Raw genomic sequence first — 21,296 nt, forward strand, 5'->3', positions numbered from 1 at the left:
ATCTTCACTAATTGATTAGGCAGGGCTCATGGGTGTAACGTGTTTTTTGTCCATCTTCTCTCAATAGCTGCTTCTCAAACTACAATTAGGTCTTACAATGTCTCACCCATATGATTTGGAATGAGCTTAAACAATCAATTCCACTAGTGAGTTCCTATTGAGTTTTAATCAAGATTTCTACTTTGCTCTGTCTTCTCTCACGGTTGCCTGGCCTGCAGATTTCACAGGTCAAGGAACCATTCAGAAAGCTTTAATTAGCTTTCTCAAGCTAATGAGTTCTCAGGCATCATACAAATTGTTCTGTCAAACCCTGACTTTGAGCCAGTTCCTGCAAGCTTGAATTGTTTGGGTGTGAGCTCGACAGAATAAAGGACTTTTAATCATGTTCAAATTCATTACCCCCCAAATGAGTAATGTTTCATCCCTCTCAGTCATTTTGCCCCGTATTCGTAGTTAAAGCTGCCCCTCTGCCCGTGACAGACACTGCCGGCCTGTTTAGTGTAACTTCCATCATCATTACACCGGATAGATCCATCCCTGGCACATTTTGAGGGGAAATTGTAATAACAAGTCGAGGCTGATGGACTGAGAGCAGGAAAAGGAGGCGACACAGAAGAAAGGTAATTTCAGACTTGGGAGTAAATTCAAGTGCCAAAAGCCTTCATGAAGACAGCAGGGCAGTGAGGAAGCTCAGACAAAAATATGAGCTTTGGTTTAAAGATGAAATATGGCAGTCTGACCCCATTCCCTTTTCCCCAGATCTAATTCAGCCCAGCCTAAATGGGGATGGGTATTGCCTAAACCGATAACTTGCCGGACCTGAAGTGTCTTTTTAGAACCAGTTTCCGGGGAATTGAATTTCAATCGTGTGAGCAGTAAATGAGGGGGAGATTTATGTGGCTATGCGTGGGAAAAGGGTATAACAAGGCAGCGGCGGCAGTCGCTTTACACTTTGTCACATTCACAAAGAAGGCATTAAGGCTTTGACCCACTTCAAGCAGGGCCAGAATAATGCTGCTGGTCTTTAATGCTGCCATAATGGTCACTGTCATCACCCTTGTCAACTTCATTCTCACTGTCATTGTCATAATATTCATGAGTGAAATTTTGCTCCAAGATGATTAGGCTATGACTCTTATGATTGTTTATGCATGTTGTTGATTCCCTTGCCATGTGATATCATGCGATTTGAAAGTCACTTGGAGTGTGTGTGTGTGTGTGAGTGGGTGGGTGTGTGTCGGTATGACTTAAGCCACTTTCAGGGACACAAACCAGACTTAAGACCAGTTGATTGAGGACAGCTTGTGCAACTAGGGACAAAAGCTGTGTCCCCAATTGGTAAAATGCTGATTTTTGGGTCAGTGGTTAAGGTTAGAGTTAGGTTAAGGTTAAGGTAAGGGTAAGGGTTAGGCAAACAGTGGTTAGGGTAAGTCTCCAGGAAATGAATGTAAGTCTATGTAAATACACCAGAAGTGTGTGTGTGTGTGTGTGTGTCTGTGTGTGTGTTCATCAAGATGGGGAGGGGTGTTGTAAAGAAGAGGACTCATACAGTAAAAGGGTCGGTCGTTATTTACCTCTCTCTGTCTCTTTCTCCCTATTTCTCCATCTCTCTTTCTCTCACCAGCTTCTGATGTGAGACTGATAGAGCTTGGAGCACAGCCACTCGCTGTCAGGTTCCAGCTAATGGAATCAACATGGTTGACGGATAAACCCACCGAAAATAAGTTGTCAGAGAGCCGCGGGCCCTTCATCAACCTCCCTGCCATGTGTGGCACTGCCTTGACCCCTCCCAACACCGGATCAGGAGGGTGTTTTATCTTCGGCATTCTGAAATTACATTTCAAGTTTTTATTTATTAATGTATACTTTTTGTTCTGTATGACATAAATAATTGGTTTATGTTGCATCTTTGGGTCAGGAAGATGTTGTGAGAAATGGGTTTACCTGATGTTTCTCCTCTGAAGAGCTGCGTTTAGTTATATAGCTGTTCATACAGTATGATTCATTAACATAAGCAGCGTGATGAATTGAGATGAGAAGTTTTTAAATCCTCACTGTGAATAATGCACAGTTTGATGCCAAAGGAATAGACATGCATTTTAAAGTTGGAAGAAAAAAAGCTAAAATTGAAGATTTGGGCTAATTCACATGAGGACACATTCACATGGAAAGATAAGACAAGTAAGGTGCAGGTAAACCTGGGTCCAAACACTGGGCATAGTACCAAGAGCATAAACAAAGACCTTACGTTCGTCCATTTAAATAATTCTCAGACTGTGTGATGTCTACCTTTTACTGGGCAGCACAAAATTCCAAAGACCACCTCTGGCCAACACAGATAGAGGGACAAGGAGAAAATGAATAGTGTGAACCGCTTCTGAGCTCCAGAAACACATGGCTTGCTGAGCCCTCTCTCCCCAGAATGTACCAAAAGCTTTACTTACTTCATGCCTTGAAGGATCTAATTTTGCCCGTACTGAGTTAATCAATACTGTATGTGAGTAAAAGAAATCTCTTACCAGGATTGCATTCACCATGGACTTATTATATGAACAATGCATCTCCCACAGCTGGCCCCAAGAGAAGGAATCGAACACTAGAAAACTTGGTGTCTACAGTATTTGTTTCATGTAGGCCTGCCTACAAAAAAACAAAATCTGTCTGGATAGATTTTTAAAAAATCTCTTTTTCCACATAAGCCATCTACAGTGTGGTATGTTAGAGTTTTTTTCAAATGACGTAACCCTTACCCAGTTGCCAGAATCCATGAACGCAGTTATGCTCAGTGCCAGCCTGCTGCTTTATTCTCTTATTCAGAATCAATGGATCTGGGCTAATCTGTCAAACCGAGAATGCTGCTCTTGTCTCCTTCATCCGCTATTCATTTTAAGGTCAGTTTTCCAAACGTTGATTTGATTAACAAGAGACATGCAATGTACACAAGCAGGAGAACTAGGTCAAGGATTTCACACATCCACTGCGTCTCTGAGCCTTATTTACACTACCCCAGAGCTCCACCAGGAGCCACTGTAGATCCATCTGTGCCATAGAAAGAGACAGGGAGACAGAAGGAAAAGAGTGGGGGGCATGCGGGGAGGTAAAAAGAGCTCAATGTATTAGATCAGCCACCCCACTGGTTTTGTATATCGACAGCTGTGCTCTATAACCCACTTGACAAGATTAAAAGTCCAAACATATAAACAAATAGACAATCTGCATCCTGGCTTGCAGAGCCTCAGTCATCCAGCTCCAGCTTCCTCACTGCCTTCTTCTATACCTTGTGAACTGCAGATGAGATGGGGGATGAGTGTGCTGGAGCATAATTTAGGGCTGCTTATAAGATCACAAAATGTGACCCACTTCAATGCTGCGCTGACTAAAAGACGCAAGATTCTAATAATATTTCGGGAGACACTTCTTCATAAATCTTGAATAATATTCCATGCATGTGGATAGATCCCTAACCTCTCTGTGCTCAGCTTGTGGGTGCTGGTGCATGGCTGTGCTCTGTGTGCCATTGTTTACAGAGTGATGCAGACAGAAAGAGAAAAAGAAAGCAAGACAGAGAGAAATGACTGATGACAGATCCACAATGCTCAGCAGTACATCTCTCACTACACAGCCATACAGCCAGTCCTCCTCCAAGCTAAGGCATCCATCCATCCGTCCTCTTGCTCTCTGGCCCTTTGTGTTTTTTGTTTAGTTTGTTTGTTCTGACATGTTAATGGGATAGCTGATGGACTGGCAGTCTGATCCAGCTAGAGGGGCAGAGGCTTATTTTATTCTGACAGCAAGGGGGGAAGGTCAGCACACACATAGCTCACCTGCCCGCTCCTCCCTTTCTCTCTGTCCCTGTTTCTGCTCTCTCCCATCCTTTCTACCTGATTTCTGCCTTTGTCTCGTTTTCCTCCATCTCCCACGGTGTGTTTTTTGGGCACATCCGTCTCAGCTCATTTCCTCTCTCATGTTTAGAGCTCTTCTGAAACATTTCCCCAATGATTGACCGACGGCTGCAGGGGAAATTGGGACAACAAATTAGATGAACTTTGATGCAATACTGAAAGTAATACCCTGCAACAAAAGTAAGAAAAGCTCCAATAACACATTCAGAAAGGAGGGGGGAAAGGCTGAAGGCAACAAAAGCATTATGAAACTCACAGGTCTAATCTCTAGAAGAGTTTCTACAGCCTGCAGACTGCCAGGAGGAAAACTGTTTTGAAAGTAAGTACACTGAGAGAAAACTCAAACTAAACATAGACAGACACACACATGCATTTGCATGAGCATACACCTGTACTGTTGACTTTAAAACAGAAATCTGTCAAATACTCTCTGGAAATTTAACGCAATGAAATCTGATTATGTTGCAGCTACAAGAAAACACAAATAGATGAGAGCAAGAATACTTTTGAAACGAATTCTCCACATGCTTTTCCACCTCTTAATTCTGGAGAGCTGCCTGGAAATGGGTCAGTATTAATGGCTGACCGGGCAGGCCGGTGTGCTCCATGCCACAACAAGCCCAGACCACATTAGGCTGCTGAGACAGAGGGTGATGGAGGAGGTGGATAACTCACTGTGAGCAGGGGAGAGCCACAGCACAGCCACGCACCACTAATGGTGCTGAGGAGTGCAGCAACACTCCACAGGTCCCCTCTTCCAATGCTTTCATCTGCTTCAGACCCGAGAGCAAGCGGCAACAGGGAATGTTGACCCGTGACACACACAGTTCAGGTATGTGTCTGTGAGTTTGTGCTTGTTGTACTGCTGACAAATCCAGCTGTAGAATACCTCTGACCTTGACTATACATGTAAAAGCTATAATATGCAGGTTTTGTAAAATGTTTGTCATGCATCCCTGTGCTAGATCAAAAGGTTGTAATCAAACTACAAATTGATTCTGTAATGACTGCCACTTACATTCTACAAGTGTCAACAATCTGAAATGAAAAAAAAATGAATTAAAGGATTTTAAGTGGATTTTTCACTTTGTCATACAGCTCCAAGCTTTTAAATGCAATTGCCGTTGTTATGTTGTTTTTCTGTTTAAAATCTGATGGAAACAAATGCTATCATCCAAACCAGTGGCATTTTTTTCTCAGGAAAAGAAGCAAAAAGCACATGCGGTCAGTAAGTGACTACAGAATATTTGATCATGATTGGAGCTGAACGATAAAACCATTTTCTTAGAAATGAAAGACAGTAAAAGAAAGAAAATTGGCAATATTTTGTATTTTTCTAATTATTACATGATCTGTATTATGCTGTTGTATAGAGTAGAGACTTTCAATTTGAGTTCATGCCCTCTGTGCATAAAGAAAGAACATCTCTGGTGAAAAAAAAGGATATGTAATGGGATCCTTTGTCCCATGTGGAATCAAAATAGTAAACAAACAGCACTAAAATGTCCCTGTGCAGTGAGAGGTCTTTACATTGTATCAACTTTTGCGCTGTATTCCTGCCCTGGTGGGACAATAATGTTTGTGAAAAAAATATAGTAATCGTGGTGGTGTTGGCTCGTGGAACATCTGATGTGGTGGACATTTCAACACAAAAAGGGGAGACACAGGCCTGAAGGGCGGAGTTATATAACCTTGTGGGAGGGTCTAGTCAGGAGTGGCAGTCTATGTTGGCAGAGACACCGAGAAGAGCAGTATTAACAAGACATTTAGAGGTACTACATAAGAACCAGGAATTATGTTGATTATCTTACATAAATATTAGTCTTCTGATCTTTTTTTTTTAAATCATAGAGATAACGTCTTCATGTTCTCCTGATAGATAAGACCTCTGTTTAGCTTGTCAATTATTTCATTTTAGTCAGTAAATACTTTGAATTACCCAGAACCAAACACCTTTTTTGATGTTATAGCATGTGAGGCTACAAGTCAAACAAACACCATAGATACTTTTCAAAAGGTCATGTGTGGGATAGCTGACACACACACACACAATGTACAACCATAGGACATGGATGATATCAGCATTTTCACAATTAGAAACTAAGAAGAAACTAAGAAGATATTCCATTTACTATCACATAAGACAAAGAAAAGCTGCAAATCTTGACATTTGAATGATTAATTGATGATTATTAGTATTTTCTTATTAATTATGAAAATAGTTGCCAATTAATTTCCTGTCAATTAACTACTTGATTAATTGACTAATCATTGCAGCTCTTCTAAAATGTGTACATGCCCTGATAATTACATATGCCACAGACTATTTTGAACAGCATCTGATGAACGAGAGAACAGTGAATGTAATTCTTGGAATCAGTAGGAGAGAAAGTAAAGCATGTTGTTTTCTGCCAATCCTTAATTATCTCTCTTCATTTATTTACTCTCCATCCATCCCTTTAAAGCCACAGGGCCTTTACCACCCTTAATCAACCTCTCTCCCCAGCAGGGCCTATAGCAGGCATCTTCCCTCGCCTACGTAATTGACTCTTTGTGTTAGAGAGGCAATAAAAGTTTATGACTATTAAACATAACATCAAGCAGTCTTTTTACCAAACTATTAGCGGGGGGGAAGGCACGTTGTGAACCGATAATTAATTGCTTACTCTGGGGATGCCTAATTACCAATTGTTGGTGTTATTAGCTGATTAGCGGGTGGATTTGACAGCCCTGAAAGGCTGTCAGTTGACAGAAGGGAGGATGGGGCATCCATTGGTACTTGGTACGCAGCTTACACTGTCTCATGGCAAGCAGGAAGTGACCGAGCTTTTGTAGGAATCTCAAGGGTCCTAATTGATAAATAGTGGTGGACTGGGGCAAAACAGGCTAAAGGATAATTGATTGCTTGTTTAAGCTCCAATGACATTTCTCACGTGCTGGATTCTTTTGTGAATTATGCAACATATGAGACATACAGTATAGAAACTGACATTTAATCAAGTGTTTCCCCTCGTGTTTCAGCCCTCCAGGACATTCTATATTCGACACAATCTCATCCAGGTGACATCTTGGGGTCAGAACATATAGAAACTAACAATAGCCACTTTCCTCTTCTCTGTATAATTGGGTGTATTTTTAGGCTTTGGTTTGAAATTGATATGGGAGACAGGGGCGCTGCTCAGTGATCCATCCTTTGGTGCCAACCTTGGTGGCCGCAGTGACAAATTTAGACATAGAGTGTTCTCTTCCACCAAATTAGATCAGGCCAATGGGCCATGAAAAACTCGTCTCTGTGTCCCTGGGAACAAGTGAAAGCCAAACTGCTAAAGAAATTAATTATTCCCAAGTCAGAAACTCTGTCAACACTTCTACACTCAAGTTGTGGAGATACCCAAACACATAAAATACTTTGTTTTGATTAAAAATTTGAGTTGGATATGTTTTTTTTTTTTTAAAATATGGTGGATAATGGTTTTTCCAAGTTCAATTATGTTGTGAAAATGCTTCACAGTTCACTAGAGGCTTCACGTTTCAACATCACTTGTGTAAGTAACATATTGGACCACATTTGGCTTCCAAACTAGTTGTGATGTCACAAATCATGATCATACATAGACATTTTAAACTCAGATTTTAGGTGAACACAGAGAAAATTCGGGAGATGAATGTGAAAACAACCTAGTGTCAACTCTACACAAACATCATTCTGCCATTTATGATACTACTATGCAGACTCGATGTAACTTACAAAGAAAGCCAACCTAGCGTGGATGAAATAGACTGGGCAGGCTTGTCTCTTAAACATGCAATTCTTTGTCCTGTCCTCTGTCACCTGTTGATATTATTTAATGGATTATATAATTCTGCTGTGAGCACTGAGTTACACTATATCTATTTTTTCTCTGCCTCTCTAAACTCCACTGAGACATGCTTGCTATAAGGAAACACTGAAATAAATGCACTTGAACTTGAACTCACTAACTGACTCAAACCTCCTACAGAATTCTGTATTACAAATGCAGTACATGGCTACGGAGGCATGGTGACATAGGTGAAGAAAAACAAGCCCTGAAGAGATACTCAAGGCAAGAGGGCAGGAAACAAAGCAATAACAGAGACAGAGAATGGAGACTGAAAATAATAATAGGTTACAGGACATTATTTCTCCCTTTCCTCTGCACAGGTCACAATTCCAGAAAAGATTATTTCTCTAAGTGACCCAGAGAGAGAGAGAGAGAGAGTGTAGAGGCTTAAGCGAACTTGTTGCATTATTGAAAAGGGGAATGGGAAGTTCAGTCTCTGCTACTCAGAATGCATAGAGCGACAAAATCAATGGATAGAATTTGTCCTTGTATGTGTGTCTATGTGTACAGACATGAACAGATTGTCATTGGCAGAAAGAAGGTAGTGAGTCATTCCATTTCTAAATTTAGGGATGGAGCAGGAATTACTTTTGATAGAGGGATTTGGATCCGAATAAAGTTGCCTCTTTATCAGTTGGTTAAATGAGGCCAAACCCTATCATTTTACAGTTGGCAATTTGGCACGGTGGCAGCCATGGTTGATCAAAGTTTGGCACAAGACTGGAGCTGGCAGAACAAAAAGTCTAGACCAATACTTTGTACATGAGGCTACTGGAAATTCAAATCAGTAAAATGTCAAAAAGAAAAAATTGGTTTTGCCATTTTGGTAATGGAGGCCATGACATTGTATAGTACCAAATAACATTTCACTGTGGTGAAAATACATAACAAGCACCTTTAAAATTCATAGTGCAAAGTAAGCAAGCACAAAGAGCCTCAGAAACATTCTCTGGCTTTAAGGGGACATACCATGCTTTTAGTGATTTTCTGTCATTTATATACTGTTATAATGCCGGATGTCTATTCAAAACATGGTCAAAGTTCCAAAACTTGAGGTGTGTGTATGTAAAAATGCTGTCATCAAGTCAAAAGCCAGGGCTTTAGACTGCTTTGAATGCTCTGTTTCCAAAGTAACCTCTATTTCCCCATCGAACTGATGTCAGATCATTTGCACATGGCCACAAATGGTCGCCATTCTGTAGTCTTTGTTGCTAAGGTTGTTGCTAAGGTTGGGTCACAGAATTTCATCATGTTGTCCAATCGCATATTTCGGATTGGGTTTGGGCTTGAACATGTACAAATGTATTTGAGAAGTTTCCATTTCGGGTAAAGAACAGGAAAAAGAAGTGAAATCCAACTGCTATTGTTTGTTTATGTAACCTCCGGAGAGAGTTTTTCTTTTTGTAAATCATCCAAAGATATTCTAGTAGAGCCCCAGAATAAAAATATAGACCTAGAAATGCGCATGTAATGTACCCTTTAAGGTTTGAAGAAGAAAGAGAGAGAAGACAAACTTGGAAATTGTCTACAGTATGTTAGAGACACAATGACAAGGGATGTGCCCTTGTGAAACCCTCTGTGGCTGAGAAGTATGCTTCACATAGGTTTTGCTCCCAAGACAACATTGTCTTACCATGTTCATATGTTCATTGCCTTAGCATCATAGCAGAGTAAGCATAGCGTAGTGACTTTCATTTTTGGCCTAAAAATGTAAATAATCACAAGTTCTATTTCTAAATATATATACTAAGTTGGCAGCAGTGAAGACAGGGAAAGAATATAAAAAATCATGTTGGAAAAAGATGATGGCTGTCTGCAATACTTCTTTTGCTGTGTGGTAAAAAGGGTCTGTACTTCAGAGGACGGAAGATTGTGGATTTTTGTTTTGCATTTGCTCAGCGTCCTTTGAAGGTTATAGTGTCTTAGAGATGCAAAAGTATGCAAATTATCTGAGATAAAAGATTTTGGTGGAAAGTTCAGAGGCTGTCTACATCTTCATAGATTTTTTCACCTCCCCATCATGTGGTCACATAATTAGTGCATTTAAGAATTGCAGGTTGAAAGTGTTCTTAATGATCAAGGCTTATCTGACTAGAAAGCTTGTTTTTATGAAGGTAACACAGCATGCCCTCAGGCAGGGTTAAAGACTTCAAATAGGGGTTGCTGGTGATCAGTTTGCTAAATATTGTCTGCTTCTTGAAAACGAAAATGAGGAAACAGGTTTAAAAAATATCAGGAGAGAGAGAGAGAGGTGATTAGAGTCTGCACTGGATAGAAACAAGTTCTGATTTTTGTAACCCTAATGGCCATAAACCAACAGAGCAGGACTACCTGCAGGACAAGCAAGCCAAAGACCTAAGGGCCATGTCTCTTCTTAACAACGGAGCTGAGTCTCGTTCAATTACCGTTAACTTACAATCAATAAGATGACCTACAGCACATGAGTGGAACTTGGCTGCCTTCACTGATGCCTCCATTTTGGAGAAAAAGAAAATTTTCTTCCACTATAGATTTTTCCCTTATCCTTAGGCTGGTCAATTACATCAATAACTCCCAACAACAACACCAACAGAAGAAAATAAGGTGAAGTAGCTCCTCTGTGAGTTCAGTCCCCTTTCTTTCTTGACGTTCTGCCAGGCAGGTTGTAATTTTTTTTTTTTTTTGTTCTCCTTTTTCCCTTTCACAGCCTTCTTGCAATTTTGTAGCCGTCAGAGCCTGGCAGCATGGCAGTTTTACTGCACTCCCTCACTGCGTATCACGACAAGATGGAATCACTGCCTAAAGGTTGGCAGCTAGTGAGACATGGCCTGTATGCTAATGACAGCAGGGGGGGTGGGGGGGGGGCACTCTATCCATGCATAGCTTGTGCCAAGCCTCTATGCCAGTTTGAGTTACAGAAGCAGCAGTTTGCTGAGAGCAGTAGGAGGTCTCCATGTAATCACTTCACTTTGTATTCAGCAGACAGTAAAGTCACAAAAAATAACTTTTTTTTGGAGTTGATAGTTGATGCATCTGAAGGGAATGGGAAGGGGGTGTGGTAGTGTTGGAGGTTAGAGAAGGTGTATGTCAAAGCGTACACATTTATGAGTGTACATGTACAGCACCCATCAATCAAAGGAGTAGTAGTGTTGTAAAGCTGACATTCCTATTTTTATTAAAACACCTGCTGTGAGAGTGTGATATGAAATCTTTTTTTAATACCTAGAGGTTATGCTAAAGAGCCGGATTAATAAAATCTCACCCCTAATCAAGTACTGTAGAGGTCACATATCACAATGAAGGGGCTTCCCTGCCGTGCATCATTAGCATCCCTTGTTACTAATCCCTCTATCCTTGCTTTAGTGAAGTTTAAAAGGAACTCCTAAAGCAGCCCGCTTTCTATTCATCTTCAATAACATCCCCTTTGTGGCACTTTCAAGATGATTTGTAATTGTTAATCCTGTAAAGTCAAAGGGTGCCGGGTGCAGGCTTGGACAAAAGGTTTGTTGGAGCAGTTCAGGCAGACAAAAGACTAAAGACATGAATGGGTTGAGCAGGGAGGATGAGGTTTGCTGCAAATGAGTCAGAGAGAGCAGGAGTAACTTCTAACATGCAAAACAGAGGGTCTGCTCTGTCAGTTCAGGGGCTGGAGCTGGTTCCCCTACAGGAATATTAGAGACACAGGAAACTTTATTCTTTTAGGGATAGTTGATGATGCAAGTCATGTGGAGAGATACCAGTGGTCTGTGTGCACGCTCAAAACAATGAAACCTGCTATTCCACTCACCTTTGTCTCTCCCTGCCAAGCAATGGAACGGTAGATAGCTATTGATCAGATTGTGTCAGCCTGGATGTATGTTAGCTGATACCTCCAAAAGCACTGGTCTGGGCACCATGTAATGGAGCAAGATCACCATAGTCAGAGAATTTTTCTGATTGGTGGCTTTGCAAAAACTTTGACAATTTTATGTATCAACACAGGACCTTAGGACAAAAAACGAAACACAAGAACAATGTACAGTTGTGTTGGACTGCTGTGGTGTGAGCTATGTGAGCTTGAAAGTGAAGTTCTTGGTCATGAGCTTTGGGTGGTAGCCAAAAGAATGAGATGCATACAAGCAGTCAAAATGGATCTTGGAACTAGGAAATCTGGAAGGGGTTCGACATGGAACTGTTGCCTCCTCACACTGATAGGAGCCATTTAAGATGGTTTGTGCATGTAATCAGGACGCCTTTATCTGCCCCTTGCTGTGGATGTATTCCAAACACATCACAATGCACCCTGCGGCAGACCCAGATGATACTAGAGGGAATTCATATTCCATCTAGCCTGGAAATGACCTGGAATCTCACAGGAAGTGGTGGCTAGAGAATAATATCTGGGCTACTTTGCTTAGCCTGCTGCTTCTGCAACCCAGACCTAGATAAGTAGTGCAAAATGGACTGATGATTAGGCTGTGTCCGGCCATTATGTTTGCAGAGGTGCCTGCACTGTATATTACACCACTGAGATCCATCATCCCCCAAACAAATCACATTTGTTGAGCATATGGCTCCTGGACAGCAACCAACCTTTTACGGTAACCTGGATACATGTGAAAGTACTGTACTTAGTGTTATCAAAATTTACACTGATTGGCATGACTGAAGTGCTGTAATAAAGGCCCTCTGTGCACAACAAATGCACTTTGCACTGACAAAGTTGTCAATTTGTTGTGTCCCCTCTGACTGTCGGCTGTAAAAATGAGACTCAATGTTAACACTCAACTTGTAGATGTTGTACTAGCTCCTAATCAGTATAATATCCAAATGAAATGAAAATGTGCACTTAAGAGTAGGGCATTGTTGCAAAGAAAACCCTTCTTACTGAAGCTGAGCATGTCAGAGGTGATGAAATGAAACAAAGGACATTAGCAGAGCAAATAGATGCAGGCAGACGTGCATGTGACACACAGTGGAATTATGTGGATGGCTGTCATTGGTGAGGAAATGGAGACAGATCTGCATGCCAAACGATTGATTGTCATCCCCTGGCTCAGTTGAACACGACCCTTCATTTATATGATAAACAGCTGAATTGTAATCCAAGCACTTGTCTTTTGCTTTCCTTCCATCCCCAATCATTTAGCGGTGCTGTTGCATTATATGTCATCGCTCTATCCTTGTGTTTTTACCTCTTTTCCACTACCTTGCTCCCACAACTGTCTCTTAGTTTATGTCACCATACCATCAGTCTCTAATTCAAACAGCGGTCAGATGGAGAGAGGGGAACCATATGCAAAACTTGCCATCTAATTGGCTTCATGTTGCGTTACCAGACACCTCAGCTGTGTGTTTCTTGATGTTTTCCTAATGTTAACATGTGACATGGCCTGTGGGAATGAGAAAAAGTGTCATATCTGTGTACAGATTGTTCACATTGCAGCATGTCTTTGTGGGTGGGGGTCTCATTTACATTGCTATGTGGCTGGTTACCCCACATATGCATGCACAACCTCAAGCCATGTCCCATGGAGTGTAATGTGACCAGTGTAGGTCCCGGCACAGTTATGAATAAGATTACATTAACTAGCATGGAGTCAATTAAACACAATGACTAAACTAGACCTCTATGAATTCTGGCCCCAGTAAATAAGTTAGAGTGTGTCTAGTGACAAATTGTATTGATTATTTTAATAAATATCTTTATTTTCATATGTCGCTAACCTCATAGTTCATGCTAGCAATGCACATGTAGCCGGTGCCCAATCAAAGCTAACTGCATTTTGCAGTCACTACTAATTGTTTTTAAATACTTATTACCTTGATGAATTGTCTTATATGAACATTATATTGCATAATGTATTCAACTAGAGTAGTAATTTGTGTAATTTCATTGTAATACATTAATTCATTCTTTTCTATCTCTGTATTCGTGTATCTGTTTACAGTTTCACAAAAAAAGGCTTCCACTAAAATACTTGAACATTGGCTCCTGTCTTGGGTGTTTTTATTGGAAAAGTGTTTGCTCGCTGTCTATACCATGTACTGTGTATAACACATGGTGAGGGCAGAAGAGTGAAAAGATCAAGATCATCACCTGGCATGGATATTACCAAGGAATAAACTCCCACATAACCTCCAAGAGACATGGGTTACTCAAGGGACTAGAAAGAGCATCTTGTTCATTACCCACCCTTCTCTTTCTCACCCTTCACATTCTCATTCTTGTTGACTTTGTGAACTATCATGCAGAAATGAAAAAGGACCCCAGCTTTGCCCTCCAAGACTCCAGCACAGCAACCCCCCAAAGCTGAGAGGCCTCTAGCCAAGCAGCGGAAGTCCAGAATTCCCATCTCTGCCAATAAGACTGAGGTTGGCAAGCAGATCTTCTATAATTCCATTGAGGACAATAAACTGGCACCCTCAGTCACAGATGAGATCTTCCTCCTCATCATGAACAAAGAGTTCTCCAAGGATGACTCCAACAGTTGGGTGGCCCCCCTCCCTTCCACCCACCAAGCACCTGCCTAACAACAGGGAGCAAGCCCTAAACCATCTCCTGTCCCTTCAGCATACTTTGAAAAAGAAGACGGAGATGAAAGACCACTACATGGATTTCATGGAAAAGATCTTCAGTAACAGACATGTAGAACCACCCCCTTCAGTGAAACATGATGAACAATGTTGGTACCTGCCAAGCTTTGGCGTCTTATCACCCACAGAAACCATGGTAAATCAGGATAGTCTTTGACTCAAGTGCCCAGTACAACAACATATCGTTCAACAATGTGCTACTCAGGGGCCTAAATCTAAATAACAGCCTGATTGGTGTGCTTGTCCACTTCAGGTCTGAACCCTTTGCGGTAATGGCAGACATTCAACAGATGTTCCACAGCTTCTTGGTCAAAGAAGAGCATCGTGACTACCTCCACTTCCTGTGGTTTCATGACCACCAGGTTGATGGGGACATCATTGAATTTCGAATGAAGGTCCATGTGTTTGGGAATTGCCTGTCTCCAGCGGTGGCCAGCTACTGAATGAAGCAGACAGCTATGGAGGGAGAAGAGGAGTACAGAAGTGACACAAGACTTTTTGTTGAATACCGTTTTTATGTATTCTCCAGTGTGACCGAGGCCATTGATGCGCTGAAGAGAGTTCAACACATGCTAGCAAAGTCCAATCAACAACTGCACAAAATTGCATCCAATAGTCTGAATGTCATGAGAGCCTTTCCAGGTGAAGATCTTGCTAAAGAACTGCCTAGAGAAGAAGACACATCCACCCTTTTTGATTTTGCACTTGATTTGGCACAATCTGTGTATACTTAACACAATTTCAATTACAATTAGACAGTTCTGTGTTCATTGTATTAATTATTTTTGATAAATATCTTTATTTTAATATGTATTACTAACCTCATGGTTCATGCTAGCAAGGGACATGTTAGCTAGTGCCCAGTCAAAGCTAACTGCATTTTGCAGTCACGCCTAATCATTTTTAAATACTTTCTTACCTTGACGAATTGTCTTATATGAACATTATCACACATATTACATAATGTAGTCAACCTAGTGTAGATTTATGTTAATGTGTAGTTCATTTGTGTAATTTAATTTTCATACATTCATTCATTCATTTCTATCTCTTCATCTGTTTGCAGATTCACAAAAAAAAGGTTTCTACTAAAATACTTGAAGCTTGGCTCCTGTCGCGGGTGTTTTTATTGGAAGAGTGCTTAGCTCACTGTCTAGGCCGTGTACTGTGTATAACACATGGTGAGGGCAGAAGAGGTGAAAACACTGATAACATACCAATTTTAATTACTCTGCCAAACATTGTTGAAGAATGTGGTCACCCATGTCTGTGAGTGTGTAAATTAGTTTTTGTGTGGGGACATTATTGTAATCATAAATACATTATTCTCTTTGCTGACCGATGTAACCGCATTTTTCTTTTTGTTCATTTTTGTGACCTTTAACAGGCCAGTGTTTGTCAAACAAATTAGAGGTATTTTTCCATGGTTTTCGAAAGTGCAGGAAAAAATGTGTCCCAAACCTCTCACCATGCACTGCTAATGAATCACGACACACACAGAGACAGCACAAAAGAACAGAGAGGCAGGGAGGAAAAGTCACAAGAAACACAAAGTTTAGGCAGTGTTTCAAGTCAGAGCAAAGATGTGGGCGAATAGATAGAGAAGTACAAAAATGAAATAAAAAGGACAAATGTGCAAATATCAAAGTCCTAGGAGTTCCTTAACTGAAGTCTTGAAGAGTACATGCATCTTCTGTATTCAAGATGAATTTAAAAACAGAAGTGATTAGTCATATTTTCAAAATCTGTTACTTAACTTTACTGTGTTGACTGTACCCCCCACCCCTTGTGGTGTACAAATGCACAGTTGCTTGATGTCTGCCATTGGAATGACGAGGAGCTTTCTTCCTGCACAGTACCTTTGATATGTTAAAGCAGTCAGACTCACCAACTGGCAGCAGCTGAACTGCAGTAGCTTTACCTTCTGGAAACTAAAGGGAAATAGAGGAGGAAAGATCAACAGAGACGGAGAGTGGAAGGGAAGGAGGGAGAGCAAGATTGTGGAGTTCAGACCAAATCCGGCAATGCGTGAAAAACGGCGGTCCTTCCATTCATTTGAATGAGTGCATTGCGTTTACGCTGTGGGAGTGGGGACCGCATAGGGCTCAGCAAAAAACCTCGCAGCAGTTGAAATGGGCTCAATTTTTGCCAGAATGCAACCTGACATCATGCTGCATTGGCCAATCACATGCATGCAAATTCACATTCCTGGTGGATTACTTTGTAATGTGAATGCTGTAATTGACTGTTTGCCTTGCAAATGTCACGAGGAAAGATCAAGCAGTTGCCGTTGTGAAAACTTTCCAGAGTTGTAAAATCCTGGATGTGAGTATTACAAACCGCTGGTAGTGTTTTGGCTTCATGATAAGTCCTAAAATGCATTTATCTGTTACTCCAACTCAACTTTCTGGATCGAATTTCATTGTCTCAACGGTACCTTATATAACAAGCCCCCACCACAGCAGCCCCCTGCACTGTAGTGCCAGATTGCTGGATTTGGTCTGAATGCAGCCTGAGACAGGTGAAAGAATATAAACCTGCCTGACCCCCACAGAGGGAAATAAATGAAGAAGGGGCACTACAGAAGAGCACCACATGAGTTGCATAAATATACTCATTCAGACCCACTCATGGATGATTGACAGTGCCAGTGGCATATCCACGGAAATAGATTTAAGGGGCTACATAACCCCTATGGGCAGCATGGTAGAGGAAGTCCCTCTGGGCAAGTGATTGGAGACGTTAAGTTGAAATCAGGCTCACTGCCTCGCTCAGTAAAATACTGAGTTCAAATCATACATGTGGAGCTCTATGCTATTGTAAAACTGAGGGGGAAGGCATGAGCCCTGCCTGAGCCCTTACATACTTTACTTTCATTCCGCATAAGAACAAAGCAGCCCACATTTACATTAATTCAAATAATAGCCAGGCTTGGATAGCCATATACATAGCGTGTTGTATCAGGGCACAAGATGGAGCCAAGGTGCTGCTGCCAAAGGCGTGTGTTGAGAATCCCATTTCAAAGTTGGAGCCAATCAAAACAGTGCCTTTGGGTCAGCAAATCCTAGTTATTCTAAGTTCTCAGACAAGAATTCCCGCCATTTAAGGACGTGTGACCAAGTGTGAGTACAAGATGTCTCATCCTGTGAATTGTCAGTATACAGCAAAGTTTTTGTGTTTCCAAAACACAACCTTTTGAGGATAGGAGAAAAATACTGATTGATTTCATCGATGGCACTTGTTCATGTTGGACATTTCTAAATGTCTGAATTTTAACACACATTGGTCACACAATAGTCACAAAAGACTGTCATGTGACCAGAACAGAGCAAAGAAAAATGTTTTGAAAAGAATGAACATCACAAATAGATGACAAAAAGTGCCTCTGTATTGAGAGTTATATAGAAAACTCCAAATTGAGGCATTCATCAACAACCTCAGATTTGAGCTTTTTGGTTGTATTTATAAATTTTAGGAAATGTGAAGATGATGATTGCTAATTAGTGCATTAGTGAAATCATCCCTGCTCCACAACTTAATGACCTACGATTATCTCAGGAGTGACCTATGGCACCTTTGCATCAATACAATGCTGAATGCCCTTGTTCATATATTGTGACAAATGTGAAGAAATGTTTTGGTATTCTTTTTATATGAATGATGGAAAGCAAACAAGTAAGACCCAGTGAGGACTGTAGAGATGTTTGAGAGCTTGCCATGGCCAGAGATTGTCCTTGAGCTTGATGCCTACCTTCATATTCCTTTATACTCTGCCTCTGTTATTGCAAAGGGCTGAACATACTGCAGCTGAGGTATCTGGGATGTTTGAAAATGTACCATGATTTCCTGAGGGATGGCTAGTGGTTGACATCATGGATGGGTGGAAGTATAAAAGCCATTGATGTACTGGGTAGACTTTCCTCAAGAGAAACCCACTCTACACACTCTATACACACCAACACAGTTTTCCACACTGGGCAGTATTCAGTATCATTCTAAAATGTCTCAGTCAGATTTATGTCAATGTCAATGTCAGATTTATAGCTTTGAGAATTTCCTCTTAACGTGTATTGCAAGTTTGAGCTGTCCTTAAAACTGTCATTTTATCTTTATTCTCGACATGAATATCTTTTGAGCATCAATAAAAAAACTATGGCTCTGCTGACAATTCTCTGTAAAATAGGAGGAAGGAAAGGAAAAGCTGTACAATCTCACATAAATGAAATAGAAATAAGATCTTAAAAGCCATATTCACACTGTTAAGTGAATCAATCAGTTCTCTCACCACAAATACCACAAATTTTGATTCAGAAATAGAAAAAGTGTAAGTTTTCATTTCAGTTTGAGCTTTTGAAGAAGTAGCCTTGGAGAGCTAGTGGAGTACTCATCCACTCTTCGTTTCTCTCCTCTGTCATCCTGTCTTCCTCTATCTCTGTGTCTCTCTTCCACCTTTGTTTGCTAATACTTTGGCCAGGAAAATGATGAGGAGAGGCAACAAATGATAGCAGAGACAGTCACCCATCTGTTGGCTGATGCATTATTGATCCCTTGCTCCCATCCGGGTGAAAAGTGAAGGTTTCTGTGGGTGGAGTCACACACTGATACATAGACACACAAACAAGTCTGTTTGTGCATGAGCTTGCACGCAAACAAGTGCACACAGTTTGTCTGCCTCCTGTTCAATTATTTCAGTATACGTGTGATACATTCAAATGACTATTCTCTGCTACAATTCCTCTACATAATTCTGGTTAATAAGGCTCTATTTCAACCAGTTGTGAACCAAGCAACATCTGAGCATCTAGGTGCTCTTAAAAAACCCCACTACAAAAACCTCCTGAGAACTTTAAAGGTTACAAATGAAGCAGATGATGGTTATAAACGGCGGACAGTTTTATGATATGTTATGAGATGGCTCTACAAGATGACAAGATGCGTTGGGAGCGCTGAGGGCAAATTAGAGAGTAGATTAATTATGTTGAATACATGGCCATATCGCAACACACTATAAATGTCCTCATCTCCAGCCTGTCTGGCGCAAACAGATGAGTTCATAAACAGACAGTGGAGGACAGTCTGTGTCCTGAGGCAACAGTGTAAGTGTGTGTGTAAGAATGTGTCTGGAAGTGAATTGTATACATGTCAGTGTGTGTATGTGATTGTGTGCAGTCTCAATGTATCCCAGTGATGGAATAGATGAGAAGTGATAAGTCATTTTCACCTCATAAGTTTGGCTGGTGTGTGTTTTTTTGTCTTTAGAAGTGTTAGCATGCATGTGTGTGAATACACACACACACAACCCTCCCTCTCTCTTTCGCTCACTCTCTCTCCTTTTCTTGGTACAGTAGTTCTGTCAGCACGCTGTGGTGTAACCAGCCTGTTGTGACATTTTAATTATGTCTACATGTCCTCTCGCGCTTAGGGTCAATGCACTGACAGGATAGTTCTTAAATGACATGATTTTGAGACCATTGTTTCAAACTGAACTGCAGAAGTTTCAACTAATTTAGACTACAGCTGGATTTACTCTTCTGTGTTAAGATGTTATAGCAATGAAGCATACCCCTGTGATACCCATGGTGGGACAGCTGTACACTGCGATGCAGAAGTACAATTCTACAATACATCCAATTCATTTTAACTGGAGTCTTTGTAGCTGCGGTCATTGTTTCTAACAGTTGAGGTAATGTTTAACTACCCTACAGTACAGGCAGTACAGGACACACAGTTTTTCCTGTGTACTGATGCACTCACTTTCAGTTCAACCATCAAAATGAAGTTGTAAATAATCTGGCTGAGATGTTGCCTCATTTATTATCCTGTCTCATTGTCTGCTCGTGTTTCACCATATTTTTAGATCTCAACTATTAACTTGGTCAGAAGGAGAAGAAGAACATGAAGATACTTTCTGCTTATATTCCTAGTCATTAAAGGGAATATAACATGCATTTTGTGATTTTCTTTTATAATTTTCGTGATTTTTTTCATTTATATACTGTTATAATGTTGGATGTCAATGTATAATATGTTCCAACTTAAGGTGAACTTATATAAAAATGCTTCCTACAAGTCAAAAGCCCAGGATTCAGCCTGCTCTGAATGCTTTGTTTGAAAAGTTACCTCTACTTCCTCCTCGTGAAGACATAAGATTCTTCGCGCAAGTCTTTGTTGCTTGGTTGTTATATGGGTTGTTTGTGTTGTTCACTCGCATATTTCAGATCAGATTCAGGCTTGAACATGTACGGATATATCTGAGAAGTTTCCATTTTGAGTAGAGAACAAGAAAAAGAAGTGAATGTAAATCATGCAAAGATATTCCAGTAGAGCCCCAGAATATAAATATAGACCAGGAAATATGCTTGATAGATCCCCTCTAAAGAAGTATTCCACTGATCTGATTACACTTTCAGAAGGTCATGTTAGTTTAGTCAGAACGCTCACATCAAGGTGTTAACCACTTATTGCAACTATTTGCATTTTAGTTTGGCGAGATGTGGCTCTGCTCATGTGATGCCCTGGAACAAATCTGAGGAGGCTTGACAAGGGGAATCATATTAGAGAGAAACATGTAGGATAATAAGACTGTACCATCCCATAACCGTTGGGGTAGTAGATCAGAAAACACAACTTACAGGGGTTTGGAATCAATGACAAATTACATATTTTGTCATTTAGGTGCAGTATGACTACTTGCAACTTGAGTATAGTAGAGCATGTAGCTGGGTTAGGATACTGATCTACCTCTACAGACAGCTTGGAGACATTATTTAGCATTCATCCATCCATCAGCCTCCGGCTTCCATGTAATATTCTTCCTCCGTCTCTTCTCTCTCTGCCCTGGGTTCAGGTGGAATAATAGCGGATGGAGGGCTATGACATTCCAGTCATTCATTCAGACACCATGGACATGATACTCTGTGAATCACAAACATACACACACACTCACACACACAAACCCGCACACAATCACTCTGTC

At 40.8% G+C, this 21,296-nt stretch overlaps 1 long non-coding RNA gene across 2 annotated transcripts in view; it reads right to left on the bottom strand.

The window, feature by feature from the left end:
- Positions 1–21,296, bottom strand: part of LOC121913030 — a 91,502-nt gene that overhangs the window by 23,902 nt on the left and 46,304 nt on the right. The window contains exon 6 of one of the 2 annotated variants that reach the window (XR_006100197.1): positions 3,882–4,010. The exons of the other annotated variant lie outside the window; for it this stretch is intronic. This is a non-coding gene — a long non-coding RNA (uncharacterized LOC121913030). The remainder of the gene's footprint in view (positions 1–3,881; positions 4,011–21,296) is intronic. 2 annotated transcript variants of the gene reach the window in all.

Source organism: Thunnus maccoyii, chromosome 15, assembly GCF_910596095.1.
Source record: "Thunnus maccoyii chromosome 15, fThuMac1.1, whole genome shotgun sequence".
Classification (NCBI taxonomy): domain Eukaryota; kingdom Metazoa; phylum Chordata; class Actinopteri; order Scombriformes; family Scombridae; genus Thunnus; species Thunnus maccoyii.